The 16248-nt window shown below is 43.1% G+C and overlaps 1 non-coding gene across 1 annotated transcript; it reads right to left on the bottom strand.

Annotated features, from left to right (window-relative positions):
- Positions 1-1710: 1710 nt before the first annotated feature.
- On the bottom strand, positions 1711-1817 carry LOC120639390. Its single transcript, XR_005661393.1, has one exon. It is a non-coding gene; the product is annotated as a small nucleolar RNA R71 (small nucleolar RNA).
- Between the last annotated feature and the right edge of the window lie 14431 nt (positions 1818-16248).

Raw genomic sequence — 16248 nt, 5'->3', positions numbered from 1 at the left:
AGAATGAACACACACACACACACACATACACACACCACGCTCACCTCTCTTCTCAAGTTTATCTTTTGTAGTCTATAGGCTTAGTGGAGTTTAGGAGGAGTTTAGTAATCATCGAGTCGCCGAAGTTGCTCGGGAGTTCTGGTATGGGTTCATCTCTAGTTCTCTCTTGTAATATTCGGTCATTTGTAATAGAATTAGACTATGGTTACCGATATCTGCTCGAAGTATGTTCTGAGTTATCAGATATATGCTTCTTGATTTGGTTGCATTATCATACGATGCTTGCATTGCATGATCGCCCTGTGCTTGCGATGGTTAACATATCGGCCTTATAACTCTATCAACTGCTCCAGTATTCGTATGTTTGCTCTAGTATGATGTCTGTCCATCCGTAGGGTGGGGGCTTCGTGCGGGATACTAGAGTATTGCTTAATAGTGTAGACATGGTGTCTAGATCAGCTAAGTGTTGCTGGATGTCAACTATACCCACGGTTTGTAGAGGTAGCCAGCAGGTGGTGACAACCTTGTTCGAGCCCTAGTAATCCTCCACGTTCAGTATGGGGGGTAGGAGGTACATAAAGATGTCGGGGTGTACGGGCAACTTTCGTTGCTTCAATAGCAGTCTCCATGTTGTGTAGTTTAATCTCTAACGATATAACCATAAGATAGCATAGATATAGCTAGCCTAGCACAGTTGACTCGAGCTCTAACTTCTGCCTTGCTCCCGGCCTATAGCATCTTCTTTTATTTATTTATCCTGAGGGTAGTTGTGTGTGTGTGTGTGTCACACTACCTCCTACCATGTTATCTATCTTACCCCTATTTATGCACTTGAATATCCGATCGAGATAAAGTTTATCAACTAGTCTATATCTCTTCATTCACTGCCTTCCATGTGGAAATATAAATGACACCCCGGTATACTCCCGGGTAAAATGCTACAGAGGTATTCCGTGTGCTTGCAGATTTATTCGTGGTTCATGAAATACTTGTCACCCCAATTGGCATCCACGGGCATCATCGCTGTTTTCCGGTGGTGACGCTGGTAGGCGCCAACAAGCATTTTTGACGCCGTTACCGGGGAAGGAACAGATTGAAGTATATAGATAGAGTTATGAACAAAATTGAAATTGGTATTCACTTTCTAAACAGGCTAACTTGGTTTTGTTTTCTGTCTTTGTTGATGTGAAAACAGGGTAGTGTATGACCGGTTTCGACTTGCTGCAAAACTTTCATTCCGATCTAGAGTCACTTTTGAGAAGAATTCGTCCTCGTGTCGTACCTTCTCAGATCTCACTCTCGGCAACCGAACTAGTCATCGCATCAGCGTCAGCTTCACAAGCTATGGCCCAGAAGACACTCCTTGATTACTCTACTCCGTCTGCTAACCAGGTCCCCACCGGGCCCGAGGTTAACACCGGAGGAGAAAATTTCAAGATCAAAACGGGTCTCATTATGATGGTGCAGGCCAGCCCTTTCTGTGGCAAGGCCAATAAGGATGCCAGCGCTCATCTCCAATAGTTCTTGGAGCTCTGCAGTACTTTTGTTATCAAGGGTGTATCTCAAGATGCAATTCGGCTCCTTTTGTTCCCGTTCTCTCTTCTGGGGAGAGCGAAACAATGGTTTTATATTAACAAGGCTGTTGTGGACACTTGGGACAAATGTGCCAAGACGTTCCTTGCAAAGTTCTTCCCGACGGGCAAAACCAATGCTCTTCGTGGTAGGATTTCGAACTTTTAGCAGGCATCAAATGAGTCAATTCCTGAAGCATGGGAGAGACTTTAGGAGTACATTCTTGTGTGTCCGCACCACAGAATGGACAATTGGCTCATTCTCCATAACTTCTACAACGGGTTGACTCAATCTTCCCGTAATCATGTGGATGCCGCTGTGGGTGGAGCTTTCTTCTCACTGATCATTGAAAGAGATACAACATTAATCGAGAAGATGGTGTCCAACCAAGGTTGGAGCGATGATCGTCTCCAACCACGCTAGCGAGGCATGCACTCCTTCAAGGAGACCGATATGCTCGCTATGAAGATTGATCTCCTCCTCAAGAAATTTGAGGATTACTCCCAAGATAAGGCTCAAATGCAAACACTTCAAACCTTGGAAACTCGCATGACGTGCGAGGTCTGAGGGAATGTTGGACATTCGGGTGACAACTGCCCGGAAATCGAAGAAGAAGCACTATGTCTCAATGGTAATAACAATGGATTTCGTCCACAAGGAGGTCAGGGGTGGAATCAACCACGCCCATATTATCAAGGAGGTAATGACAATTCAAATTCTTTAAATCCTAACCAATCTATCTTGAGAGATCTTGTCTATGGCCAAGCGAAGATCAATGAGTCCCTTCAGAAGAAGTTGGCCGCTACAAACAAATCCATGGAGACCATCCATGCCAAGATGGACGGATTCTCCACAGCCATCAAGAACCAGCTAAGTTTCAACATGAGGCTTGAAACTCAGTTAGCTCGGCTGGCTGCTGCTACTCCTGCTACTGAATTAGGAAATATTCGGGGGCAACCCAAATCGACTCTAGAGAGTGTCAACGTCATAAATGCTATGTGGGAGAAGTCTCCTAGCAAAGCACACTTCACCAGCTACGCAGAGAAGCTACAATACGAGAGGATCCTGGAACCCCAGTGATCAGTTGCTCGATCTTCGACTGCAACTTTGATCATGCTCTGTGTGACCTTGGCGCCAGTGTCAACATTATGCCCAAGGTAACATTTGAGAAACTAAGCTATCCATCACTTTCCCTTACCACTGTGTGTACAACTGGAGGACTCTACCGTGATATATCCCGAATGAGTCATGGAAAATCTCTTGGTAAAGGTCAAGAACACCTTTATACTCGCGCACTTCGTGGTCCTCGATATAGAAGGAGATCTCGAGATTCCACACATACTTGGGCGGCCATTCCTGAGGGACACGAACGCCAGAATAGATGTTGGGACAGGAAAGATCAGCCTCCGCATTATGGGAAAAACTATGAAATTCAAGTTCCAGAACAAGAGGGAGTTATTCCTGATCCATGAGGATAGCGAGAAATAGGGGTTATGGGCAGAACCCGGTTGTGAGAATTGGGACATTCATCACTCCCCATCCAAGCCTGCCTGGAAATATTGGGAGATTCACACTCCCCCAACAGAGCTAGTAGAAGACGATTAGAAGGTCTCTGATTTCATCACCAACACTGTATGGGAGGAACTACAAATGGGAGGAACTACAAATCGTCCATCTGCACCATCTACGCCACCAAAGAAGACCAAGAAAGCATGGCACAAGAAGAAGAAGACATCATCGCCCGCTACCACTTCTCTAGGTACGGACGAAATGACCTCAACCAAATCAGGTATGGAGAAAGGTCCTGCTTTTCGGACCCTAAACCAAGAGCTAGTTTGGGGGAGGTCCCCTCCCCTAAGTCAACTTTATCCTTTACTCGCTTTTGAAAAAAATTTGATAAAAACTTTTAAAATAAAATAAATATTTACTGCTTTATTTCCCTTCTATTATGCGCGGTAAGAATGTTTTAACTTCTTATGAAAGTTGAAAGGATGAGTTTTGCTTTGCTCTACCATATCCTTTACAAATCGTCTACCGTATCTGTTGTGTTTAGTTTGGCAACAAAAGTTCTCTTAAGTTTAAGTCTGTTGGCTATGTAAACGCTTTGCCAATGAACCTGAAAGTTCCGTGGGTTACATATTCTTGATCCAAGTCTAAGTTGTTGTGAGTACAGATATGGTAAATAAAGTTGTACCAATTTGTTCTAGTGATGCTTGAAGTCTGGAGTCTTTTGTTTTTGAAAAGCTAGAAAGGCAAGTTCCTCAGTGATAAGCAAAGTCCTACAAGAGCTATATGTTCTATTCCATGAAAAACTATACACATATGCTACTTGATTTTCTGTTGAGTTTTGTCAAATTGTGTGCCCCTAGTGAGATGCTTTTCATGCTTTCTCGATCATAAGCATGTACACGTCCCATCCATGTGCGACATTCCTATATCAGGAATTACCACCGCCATCCATCCATTCTCTATCAATAAATACTCCATGTTTTGGTAATCTCTCTCGTAGAACATCCCTAAAATAAAATAAAGTTAGATTATGGTTGCCCCAAAAAGAGAAAAGATGGCATGCCAAAGAAGCATGACCAAAAAAAAAAGAAAGAGAGGGGTAGCCATGTCTCAAAAAAAAAAGGGATGATACAAGAGAGAGAACCAATGCCTTAAGGAGTAAGCCATATCCATCCATCCATCCACCCACCCATACACTTGAACGTTTTGATCGAGATTGCATAACTTGTTTCTCCTTGGATCCTCTCTTTGACTTTACAATATATGGAATGCAAGTATGTCCTGTTCTTATCCTACCCTGAGCTCCACAAAAGCTTTATGTAGTAGTAGGAAAGACTGAAGGCAGATACTGCCCTGGTGAGGATAGTAAAAGTTGAGTGCTTCAAGAGAATCATCTTGGGAACTTTTCCATGTTTTCGAAAATTTTCTTCAAAAATATCTCTAGATGGATTGCAGATCTATGAACAAGTAAGTATTACTTTGTACACCATTCTAACTCTCAACAGCCCAAGACGTGGAGCCAGCTAAGAAGCCCCATGAAGGAGTAAGATACTTATGCAAAGGTAAGAGAGTCAACGCATTTAAACTTATAGATGAACACCTGTAGGGAAAATGGCCTCTTATGCCACATTTAAATATAATGTTTTGGTGATTGAAATAGCCAACACAACACTTGGACTAATGCGATTGTTTAGATGATATCCTCAGGCTTTTAGGTTCAAGTGATGACAAATAATAGGAAGGCGAAGCTAGGCCCGAAGGATAAGAATTGAAGAGACCGTGAAGAAATCAAGTCAAAACAAACAAGACAGAGACAATTTGCTATCACCGGTTAAACCTATGATGAGCAAATTGCACTCACCGGTGCAATCGACCCAGAAGCTGAGGCTAGGGTTTTGCGTCGGTTAAACCGACGATAAAGAAAAGACATACGTCGGTGCAATGACTAAAGTGAAGTCAGACATAGAGGGACACCGGTTGAACCGGTGATGAAGGAAAAGTGAACGTCGGTGTAATTGTCCAGAGAGTTGGTTTTTCGGGAATCAGGGGACAATTACATTCACCGGTTAAACCGACGATACGTCGGTTGATTGCCCGTACAAGTAACGGATAGTTTTTTCAGTGGGCAGTTTACATTCACCGGTTGAACCGACGATGGCTATTGGAGGAGCGTCTGTTTAACCAGCGTTACATACTTTTTCTATCAGCTTCCCTCCAATGGCTCTTTTGGGGTATGTGGCTATATATACCCCCAAGGCCGGGTCAATTGGAGAGGTTGGAGACTCTGGAAGTTCTATTGAAGATCAACATCAACTCCATCCACCATATTGAGCTTAGTGCCACATTCAAGCTTAGAATAGCTTAGTGCAAGTGTGAGCTTGAAAAGCTTAGTGCTTGGGAGGACTTGATCTTGCGAGATCAACCTTGAGCAAAGTCTTGCCGCGGCAAGCAACCGTGTACTCATCGTGTGACCCTCCGACTTGGTGTGGAGAGAGAATGACACTTTGTGCGGGAAAGGAGACCCCTCTTGGTGGGAAGCTCCGATAGTGAAGACGGTGTCGTTGGTGACGCTTCGAGAGAGACGGTGGCGGTGGCCTTGTCTTGGTGACTTGGCATCACTTAGCCTTTGCTTGCCGAAAGCGTTGGTGGCGAACACAAGACGGTGATCAAGCGAAGAGACTCGGCATCACACTTGTTCTTGGTGGACAAGTAGCCGTGGACGTAGGGAGGGACTTGGTGTCCAAACCGAACCACGTTAAATCATGTGTCTTGGTGTCTTCACGGGAGTTTGCATATTCTCTCCCTTACCTCTTTGCTTACCGTATTACGTTTCCGCATTTACTCTATCTTGCGTGCCTTTACTTTCCTAGTTAGTTTGATTAGGATTGGCTATAGGTTGCAAGTCTTTTGGGGTAAGTAGAGAGTAGCATAGATAAACCTTAGTCATAACTAACATGTGTAGGACGTGTTAGGTTTATCTTATGCAAGTAGATTGAGCCCTAGGTTAGAAAGCGAATTAGCACCCCTATTCACCCCTTCCCGTCTAGGGTCGGACACCCCGGTGATCTTACAATTGGTATCAGAGCTTGGTCTCACACCTCTTACGAGGATTAGCTAATTCCATTAGTAAATTTATGAGAAAGCTCGTAGGAGACGCGTCGACTTCACCGTCGAGTGAGTATCATGTCCGGGGAAGTGATGAGTACCGATAGGGCTCCGTTTTTCGATGGCATGGGTTTTCCACGATGGAAAGTGTTTATGCAAGCACATCTTCAAGCCCGGGGGCTTGATGTTTGGCGTGTCACCGAGTTGGGCAAAAAGAATGAGACTAAGGCCGAGAAGCAATATGATGCCATTGCTAAATCTATTTTATTGTCCTCTTTATGTGATAGTGTTTTTAATCGTGTTTTTGCTTGTGAAAATGCTCATAAGCTATGGAAGCAAATTGTCGAGAATCATGAGGGCACAAAGGATGTTGCCAATCAAAAATATCATATTCTCGGCGAGGAGCTGAGTAGCTTTAAGCAACTTCTCAATAAAAATACTCATGACATGTATTCATGATTAAATACTCTTGTCAATGAAATCAATGCCTTAGGTCTCAATCAACTTAAAGATGAAGAAATCAACCGCAAGATTCTCCGAAGCCTTCGCAAGCCCGACTACGACATCATCAACACACTCTTGCAAACGGAAGACCTTATCAAGCTTACACCAAACCAAGTTATTAATCAAATCATCGCCCATGAATATAGTATGGGGATGACAAAGAAGAAGGAGCAAGAGTCCACCTCTTCTTCAAGCCACAAGAGTCTCGCCGCCAAGCACTCATGCAAGCACCAACCAAGGCGACAAAACTCATCAAGCTCAAGTGAATAAGAAGAAGAGGATGAGGAAGAAAGTGATGATGAATCAAGTTCAAGTAAGGATGAAGAATACCCAAACGTCGTGCTATATCACTACCACAAGATAGTCAATCATGTTTATGAGCTCTATGAGCTTGGGTACAGAACTCTCATTAGAGAGAGTACGGTAGAGATGGAGAAGATGGCAAAGAAAAAGAAGTCAAGAGTTCAAGCTCTCTCCACCATCCACAAGCCCAAGAAAAGTGGTAAAAGCTCAAAAAGCAAGAACATCAAAGATTCCAAGAGCTCCACCACTCATCGCCCTCGAAGATTATCACCACCACCCATGTGTCTTATGGCACAAGGTAATAGCTATATTAGTGATGACTCCTCAAATGATGAATCCGATGTTGAAACCGATGAAACTAGTGAGATGATGACACTCCTCCATAATCAACAAGAACATCTCATTAAACGAAATAAGGAAATCAAAACTCTCAAAGCTAAAGAAAAGCTTCATGCCTCATTTGTCTCAAGATATGAGAACTTGCTAAACAAATACAATTTGTTAGACAATGAGCATGAAGAACTTAAAATAAAATATGAGAGTCTTGAATCTAAAAGTGAATCATCATCGGATAAATCATTTCCTTGCAATATTCCTTGTGCAACACCTATCATCAAGGTAGATGCGTCTACCTCTTGTGATCTAACCCCTTGCAATGAGGATATGATTGTAGAAACATGTGATGATCTCATTGCTAAGGAAAATAATGAGCTTAAACAAGAGGTAGAAAGGCTAATGGCGGATTTGAGGCGGCTCAAAGACAAAGGCACACAAGGGCAAGTCCAACCTTCTCAAGATAACACCTCCGCGGGCGTGAAGAAGCTTGAGAAGGGAGAAACCGTGACTTGCTTCAAGTGTTGCAAAAAGGCCACAAGTCCTACCAATGCAAGGAGAAAGAGGACGAAGCAAAGGGCAAAGAAAATGGCAAGCCCAAGAACTTGAACAAGAGTAAGAAGGGACACAAGAAGGCTAAGGAGATCAAGAAAAACACATCTCCATACTTGAAGGCTTCATACATGTAGACCAAGCCCACCCACAAGAACAAGCAAAAGAGCAACTACTACATACTTGAAAAGAAGAAGAATGGCAAGGTGGTGGCTCATGTCATGGGGTGGAGAACATATGGATGGAACCGGCCTATTTGGGTACCCAAGGATATTATTCATACCACAGATGGCTCTCAAAAGGTTTGGATCCCTAAAACTTAGGCACCAAACAAGCACTACGGGGAATTTGGAGGCTTGGCAAGGTTTGGGATGCATGAGTAGGGATGCATCATGCAAAGTTAAATTAAAGCCAAGTTGTGGATTAAAGATTAGTGACCCAAATTCCCCTCCCCTACATATGAGGTAATGAGCAAGGTAAAAGGATGATCTCAATTTCATTTGATATCCTTCATGCATCATTGTAGCTCAATGCCTCTCTAGGATTGCATGATCTTATCTTTACTATTGGTATCTTTCATTTAATATGCCTTCCTAGAAATTTCACATGGCTAGGTTATCCATGCTTTATCATATCTTGTTGCAACCTACATGAGCTTAATTGATTCTCTCACATGGCATATGTCTTCCATGGCATATCTTGCAATTTGATATCTCTCATATTCGTGGTAAAAATGCTTTTGATATCAATTGCTTGCTTATGGTGCCATGATTAATAAGTTATAAATTTAAATCCCCATTATGTGAATTACAAGTGCATACATTTATTTAAAAGTGATTCAAACTCTAATGCACACATTTAGGGGGGAGCTAACTCTATAGCTTATGTTTGTGTGACTAATATGCTTTACAAGTGCTATTTGTTGTAGTCACCTAGAGCTATCTCCATGAGTTCAACTTTTTTTGAACACTACCCCTACAAGTCACAATTGGCATCACAATTGGTGTCAAAATAGGAGGAGCCACAAGCTTTGAAAAATGGGGAGCTTGTTCAAACAAAGGGAGATATGCCAAATTTAGTGGGTATAACACTCTATCACTAGTAAATTTCTTTTGCTACTAATGCTCCTTGCTGTTAGTGGTTATGAAGCTTTTAGGTGTTTGATGACAAAGGGAGAGAAATGTACCCTAAAAGCAAGCAAATAGTTTGGAGTGAATGATTCCATTAGAAAAGGGAAGGAATGGAAAATACAATGCAAAAGGATGCATGGTGATAGGGGGAGGTACTTAGTCAATATGGGGGAGAAGTGCAAATTGATGATCCCATGGACTAAGGTACAAAAATTTTCATTGCTCATATGGTTCAAACCACACAATTGTCTTACATTGGCCACAAGTCATTGTTTCACAATTGCTATCAAGCCGGAAGCATTTCGTCCTATGGACTAATCAAATGCCGGTGGTTTTTTAAATGAGCATTGAAATGTCATCCGAGCAAGCTAAGTAGTTTTAACTTTTCAAATTGGTATCAATTTGATATTCTTGCAATTCATCTTGCTTGCTTTGGTTGTGTTGTCATCAATCACCAAAAAGGAGGAGATTGTAGGGAAAATGGCCTCTTATGTCACATTTCAATATAATGTTTTGGTGATTGATATAGACAACACAACACTGGACTAATGCGATTGTTTAGATGATATCCTTAGGCTTTTAGGTTCAAGTGAAGAAAAATAGAAGAAAGGCGAAGCTAGGCCCGAAGGATAAGAATTGAAGAGACCGTGAAGAAATCAAGTCAAAACAAACAAGACAGAGACAATTTGCTATCACCGGTTAAATCAGATGATGAGCAAATTGCACTCACCGGTGCAATGGACCCAGAAGCTGAGGCTAGGGTTTTGCGTCGGTTAAACCGACGATAAAGAAAAGACATACGTCGGTGCAATGACTGAAGTGAACTCAGACACAGAGGGACACCGGTTGAACCAGGTGATGAACGAAAAGTGAACGTCGGTGTAATTGTCCAGAGAGCTGGTTTTTCGGGAATCAGGGGACAGTTACATTCACCGGTTAAACCGACGATACAGTCGGTTGATTGCTCGTACAAGTAACGGATAGTTTTTTCAGTGGGCAGTTTACATTCACCGATTGAACCGACGAATGGCTATTGGAGGAGCGTCGTTTTAATCAGACGTTACATACTTTTTCTATCAGCTTCCCTCCAATGGCTCTTTTGGGGTATGTGGCTATATATACCCCCAAGGCCAGGTCATTGGAGAGGTTGGAGACTCTGGAAGTTCTATTGAAGATCAACATCAACTCCATCCACCATATTGAGCTTAGTGCCACATTCAAGCTTAGAATAGCTTAGTGCAAGTGTGAGCTTGAAAAGCTTAGTGCTTGGGAGGACTTGATCTTGCGAGATCAACCTTGAGCAAAGTCTTACCGCGGCAAGCAACCGTGTACTCATCGTGTGACCCTCCGACTTGGTGTGGAGAGGCAATGACACTTTGTGCGGGGAAGGAGACCCCTCTTGGTGAGAAGCTCCGATAGTGAAGACGGTGCCGTTGGTGACACTTCGAGAGAGACGGTGGCGGTGGTCGTGTCTTGGTGACTTGGCGTCACTTAGCCTTTGCTTGCTGGAAGCCTTGGTGGCGAACGCAAGACGGTGATCAAGCGAAGAGACTCGGCAACACACTTGTTCTTAGTGGACAAGTGGCTGTGGACATAGGGAGGGACTTTGTGTCCTAACCGAACCACGTTAAATCGTGTGTCTTGGTGTCTTCACTGGAGTTTGTATATTCTCTCCCTTACCTCTTTACTTACTGTATTACGTTTCCACATTTACTCTATCTTGCGTGCCTTTACTTTCCTAGTTAGTTTGATTAGGATTGGCTATAGGTTGCAAGTCTTTTGGGGTAAGTAGAGAGTAGCATCGATAAACCTTAGTCATAACTAGCATGTGTAAGACGTGTTAGGTTTATCTTATGCAAGTAGATTGAGCCCTAGGTTAGAAAGCGAATTAGCGACCCTATTCACCCCCTCCCCCTCTAGGGTTGGACACCCCGGTGATCCTTACAACACCTCTGCTTCAGACTATAACATGAAAGGTAGGTATGAGTCAAAGTGATTTTCTGATCAACAACCTGATTTGTCCTACTTTGCTCAGGAGGAGCAAAGGACAGCTTGGGGGATCTTGTTGACGCTCACTGACAACCATTTCCAGGTGTCAACTTGATCAGAAAATCATGAGAGTTTGCATTTCTTACACGCGTCTTTATCCAAATAAGTCCCTAAACCACACTTCACCTTCTAGAAAATACAAGATGTGTTTTTGAGCTAAAATGCAGGTTGCAAGCACACTTTGGCCCGACATAAAATCATAAAAATTATCAGAGCACTGATTCAGACTCAGACGGACCAAATGTAGCCCAAGAACCACAGCAATTCTACTCAAAATAGGCTCTACCTCAATGTTCAGACAAGGGGAGGCCCAGGACAACCCACCAGCCGAAGCTGGGGGCAGTTGGTGGCCATGGGCCATCGGGCGACCACCCTGGTCGGCCGACCAACCCATGGGCCCCACCGCCTTCAGGTTTCTATGTGGCGTCGTCTCATTGGTCCCCTACGTCGGTTTGCCGAGGATGAGCTGCAGAAACCCGTGGCTCCCTGCTATAAATACAAGGGGAGGGGATAGAGAATGAACACACACTGATGAGGACATGCCCCAGAGGCTACTCAAGTTACACATAAACATGTTTATGATGGACCAATTACACGAAGCCGTGCAAAACTACTCCAAAAAGAGGTGAACTCACTCCTATCTGAAACTAACTTCAATATATTTGAGGATGTTATACTGCCTAAATGTTCTACTTTGATTCTACAAGAATGTACATAAAGAAGATTGGAACATCAAGCAATCAGGCAACCAATTCACATCAACCAGTTCGGACCAGTCCGAACTAGTTCGGACAGCCAGATCGGACCAGCCAGTTCGGACCACCAAAAGAAACACCCATAACTCTTGTTTCCCGAAAGATCTGAAGGCCCATGGTTACCCGTTGGAAATCTTATGAAGTCTACTTTCCAACCCAACAAGTTTCACGTCATTTTGACTTCCCAATCAGGATTTATGATCGAATCATTGAAGACTGCTCAGAATGTCAAGAGTCTGCCCGAGGATTTATCTTGCTCAATTTCCCGTGCAAGACTGTACCATTATACAACGTTTCATGGTGCATGCCACACATGCTTGGAAAGCTTATCAAGTCTAGTTTCACACCCAACAAACGGCTTATTGTTTCGACTTCCGAGTAGGGAGAAATAGTCATTTTACTGAAGACTATGCAGAAGCCCAGGAGACACGCGAGAATTGAAGATGATCTCGTGAATGCTTCACCTGTTGGCCTTCCATCTTCCAACGTGGAGACTTCAGTTCATACCTATCTAGGAGGGTTGTTCCTAGTATAAATATTCCCTATGTGTATTCAGAAAAGAACTTTTGATCATTTGATAAACTGATATGGTATTCCAACTGATTTGCTGATGAATGTCTTACACCTTTGTTCTTGTGAGTTCTTCTCGGACTTGTGAGAAAGATCTCTCTGAGGTCCCCTACTTCGTGCTCAACGATTGCCAGTTCGGCTACGCCGTTTTGTGTGGATTAGTCTCGGATTGTGGTTCTGCGATCGTTCGGAGATTGAGTCAAAGTCCTCAAGGTTTCGGTGTCTCTCTCCCTTGATCGCATCCAACCTTGGCAGGTATAAAGCTATTTACTCGCTGTTCGCAGCAAAGTTATCCTTGTTCTTGAACCTACTGTCGTGAAATCGGGCCATCCTTGTGCTGGTTTATATCGGCACCTATTACTCACACACAAACACACACACACACACACTCACCTCTCTTCTCAAGTTCATCTTGTGTAGTCTATAGGCTTAGTGGAGTTTAGGAGGAGTTTAGTAGTCATCGAGTCGCCGGAGTTGCTTGGGACTTCTGGTATGGGTTCATCTCTAGTTATCTCTTGTAATATTTGGTCGTTTGTAATAGAATTAGACTATGATTACCAATATCTGCTCGAAGTATGTTCTGAGTTATCGGATATATGCTTCTTGATCTGGTTGCGTTATCATACGATGCTTGCATTGCATGATCGCCATGTGCTTACGATGGTTAACATATCAGCCTTAGAACTCTATCAACTGCTCCAGTATTCGTATGTTTGCTCTAGTATGATGTCTGTCCATCCGGAGGGTGGGGGCTCCGCGCGGGATACTAGAGTATCGCTTACTAGTGTAGACATGGTGTCTAGATTAGCTAAGTGTTGCTGGATGTCAACTATACCCACGGTTTGTAGAGATGGCCGGCAGGTGGTGACAGCCCTATTCGAGCCCTATTAATCCTCCACGTTTGTTATGGGGGTAGGAGGTACATAAATCCGCCGAGGTGTACGGGCTCCTCTCGTTGCTTCGATAGCGGTCTCCCTGTTGTGTAGTTTAATCTCTAACGATGTAACCATAAGGTAGCATAGATATAGCCAGACTAGCATAGTTGACTCGAGCTCTAACTTCTAGCTTGCTCCCAGCCTTTAGCATCGTCTTTTCTTTTATTTTGCCTTGAGGGTAGTTGTTTGTTTGTGATACTACCTCCTACCATGTTATATATCTTACCCCTATTTATGCAAGAGAATATCCAATATAGATAAAGTTCATCAACTAGTCTATATCTCTTCACTCACCGCCTTCCCTGCGGAAATATAAATGACACCCCGGTATACTCCCGGGTAAAATGCTACCGCGGTATTCCGTGCGCTTGCGGATTTATTTGTGGTTCATGAAATACCTGCCACCCCAATTAGCGTCTGCATGTGTCATCGTTGTTTTCCGGTGGTGACGCTAGTAGGCGCCAACAATGGCCTGCTCCTATACAGATTTACATTATCCTACAAGAGAATGTACAATATCAATGTGAGTACTTCAACTAGGCAAACAAGAAGAAGTACTCGGCGTGAAAACAAAATGCTCAGTTTAATCAGACCTGAGGAGGATTGGACGCACAATACAAAGTGGGTACTTATGGCACACTGTGAAGGTCTAGAAACAATATTTGTATCCTTTTTCAAAGCTTCTACCTTTTCCAATGGCTCTATAGAGAATCGGGAGGAATCTTTAGTTCCAAAGTACTCGAAACCAATCCGATCTCTTCTCTGTAGTGGCTATTCTCTACATTGCATCTAGTTCACGACAACGAAAGTAGCAGTAACATCCATTTCCCTGAAGCACTGAATTAGCTGGACCAACTTAACTACCTGAACCATGCTCTGAGAGGATGGTTGACTAATCCACTCGTGTACAAATGCTGGGGGTTGGTTTTCCATCTTTTTTCAAAGCTGGTCTGGATTTCCAATATAGAACCAATACTCTTCCCAATCTGGGTTATAGATATAAGTAGGGCACTCGATATAGCTGCCTTCCAAGCTAGGCCTCAACTGAACATTGGCTCCCCCAATGGAATCAATCTTTTCTTTGGTGGGTTGGGGAACTAGATGGAAGAGGTGTCGAAAAACATCAAAGTGTGGTCCGTTGCCAAGGAAAGCTTCACAAAGGTGAACAAAGATAGAGATTTGAAGAATAAATATGGATCCAAATGATGGATTTGGATTCCATAATAATACATCAGACCCTAAAGAAAATCACAAGCCGGCAATGCCAGGCTGCGTTCTATGAAGGATGTAAATAACACAATTTCCATATCCCTTTCGGATGTGAACGATTCTGCTCCCGCTAGGCGCCAATGGATGTCATATTCTCCTTGCAGCAAACCCTCATCTACTAAACGGAGCAAGTTAGATTTAGAGCACTTAGTTTTGCTCCAAGTTGACGATTCTCCTGCTGATCCTTGATCGTTACGCTTGCATTTCTCTCGACGGTTGGTGTTTTTGCCTTTGCCCATCCTAAATGTGATGGGTTGCTTCGAACACACACGCTCAGGGGCTCGGAGCGGGGGGCAAGAGGAGCACACAAGGACAAAGAGGATCAGATACGAGAGGTGATGGAGCAGGATGATAGGTTATTAATTGGTGATTGTGGCGAAGCAAAAGCAGGAAGCGGTGAAAGTAGAATTTACTCTACATCAGTTAAATAAACTTCTAGGATGACAATTTTGTAATTTTGTGGAAGTTAAAATGTTTCCACATGATAAGATTGGTTCTAGAGTGGTAATCTCGGGATTTCTTTTGGGAGATTATTTGCTCAGCCATTTTTCAGGGATTTAATCCAAAAAAGAGGGCTTTCAAATTTTTAACCACTTAAATTGAGTTAACATAAAAAGAAACCAATATTAATTTCAGATGTATGCCACATGTTTTGGATCCTTTTTTCCAAATCCTGGAATTTGGATTCAAGGCTCGGATGCTACTAGATACCTGTCATTGATAGTTTGTTTTTCAAATTTATTTGGAAGATAAACATTGAAATTCAAGATTCAAGATGGACCCTTAGCCGGATTCTTTGACTCAACCTAAGACTCGGGGGCTACTCCATGTGGAGTGTGATTTTCCATTGCACCCCATATATCAAGATTATTTCTGAAGATTTCAAAACTACTCGAGAGTGAGCACCACATAGCCTTGGTGCAACCACGAAAGTACTCGGAAGGCAAGATCTAAGCAAAGTTCAAGGAACTCGATGATGGCTTCAAAAGTACTCGAGAGCTTGCACTACTCGGCTTGAAGAGCTCGGGGCTTGTCAGACCTGGGGCCACGTGATACCTGATATGACACTTATCTGTATGAGATATGGGATGGGGCATGTCCCATACCCAGATGTCATATAAAGTACTCGTGTACATCTAGAACTAGTCGGTACAGAAGAAAACTACTCGAGTATAGTAGTCGAAAATGACTCCTAGGCTAATATCGATCTAGGGTAGGCAGGGACCCCTCCAATGCATAACTCATCACAGGCAATACTGAAAGCATCTAGGCCCCTAATTCGAGTTTTGGTAATTAACGACAACATTTATGGACTAACAATTTCTTGAGAGAAAAATGAGTATAGGTTGGTCCATTGGTGAATAAGCGTACATTGGTGTCACAGAGATAATTTGGAGATAATGTTCAAGGCATGAGCTCAAGGCAAAGGTATATTATAGGGCTTCTCTATTTTTGCCGGTCATGAGGTGATTAGAGGATGAAAAGATATGACCAGATTAATAGGATAAATAGCCGTACTATCAAGAGGGGTCGTTGTGCCTTTGCTTGATGGTTTCGTAGTGCCACTTTGCTCAAATTTCAGTGTTGCATGCATGAGGGCTAACTTCGTTTGAGAAAGTGGTTAAATGTTTTTGAAAAATGAGATCAGATTGCAAGGAGTGG

Source organism: Panicum virgatum, chromosome 6K, assembly GCF_016808335.1.
Source record: "Panicum virgatum strain AP13 chromosome 6K, P.virgatum_v5, whole genome shotgun sequence".
In the NCBI taxonomy this organism is placed as follows: Eukaryota; Viridiplantae; Streptophyta; class Magnoliopsida; order Poales; family Poaceae; genus Panicum; species Panicum virgatum.
The sequence above is the reverse complement of the archived record's forward strand: the minus strand, read 5'-3'. Positions and strand labels throughout refer to the sequence as shown.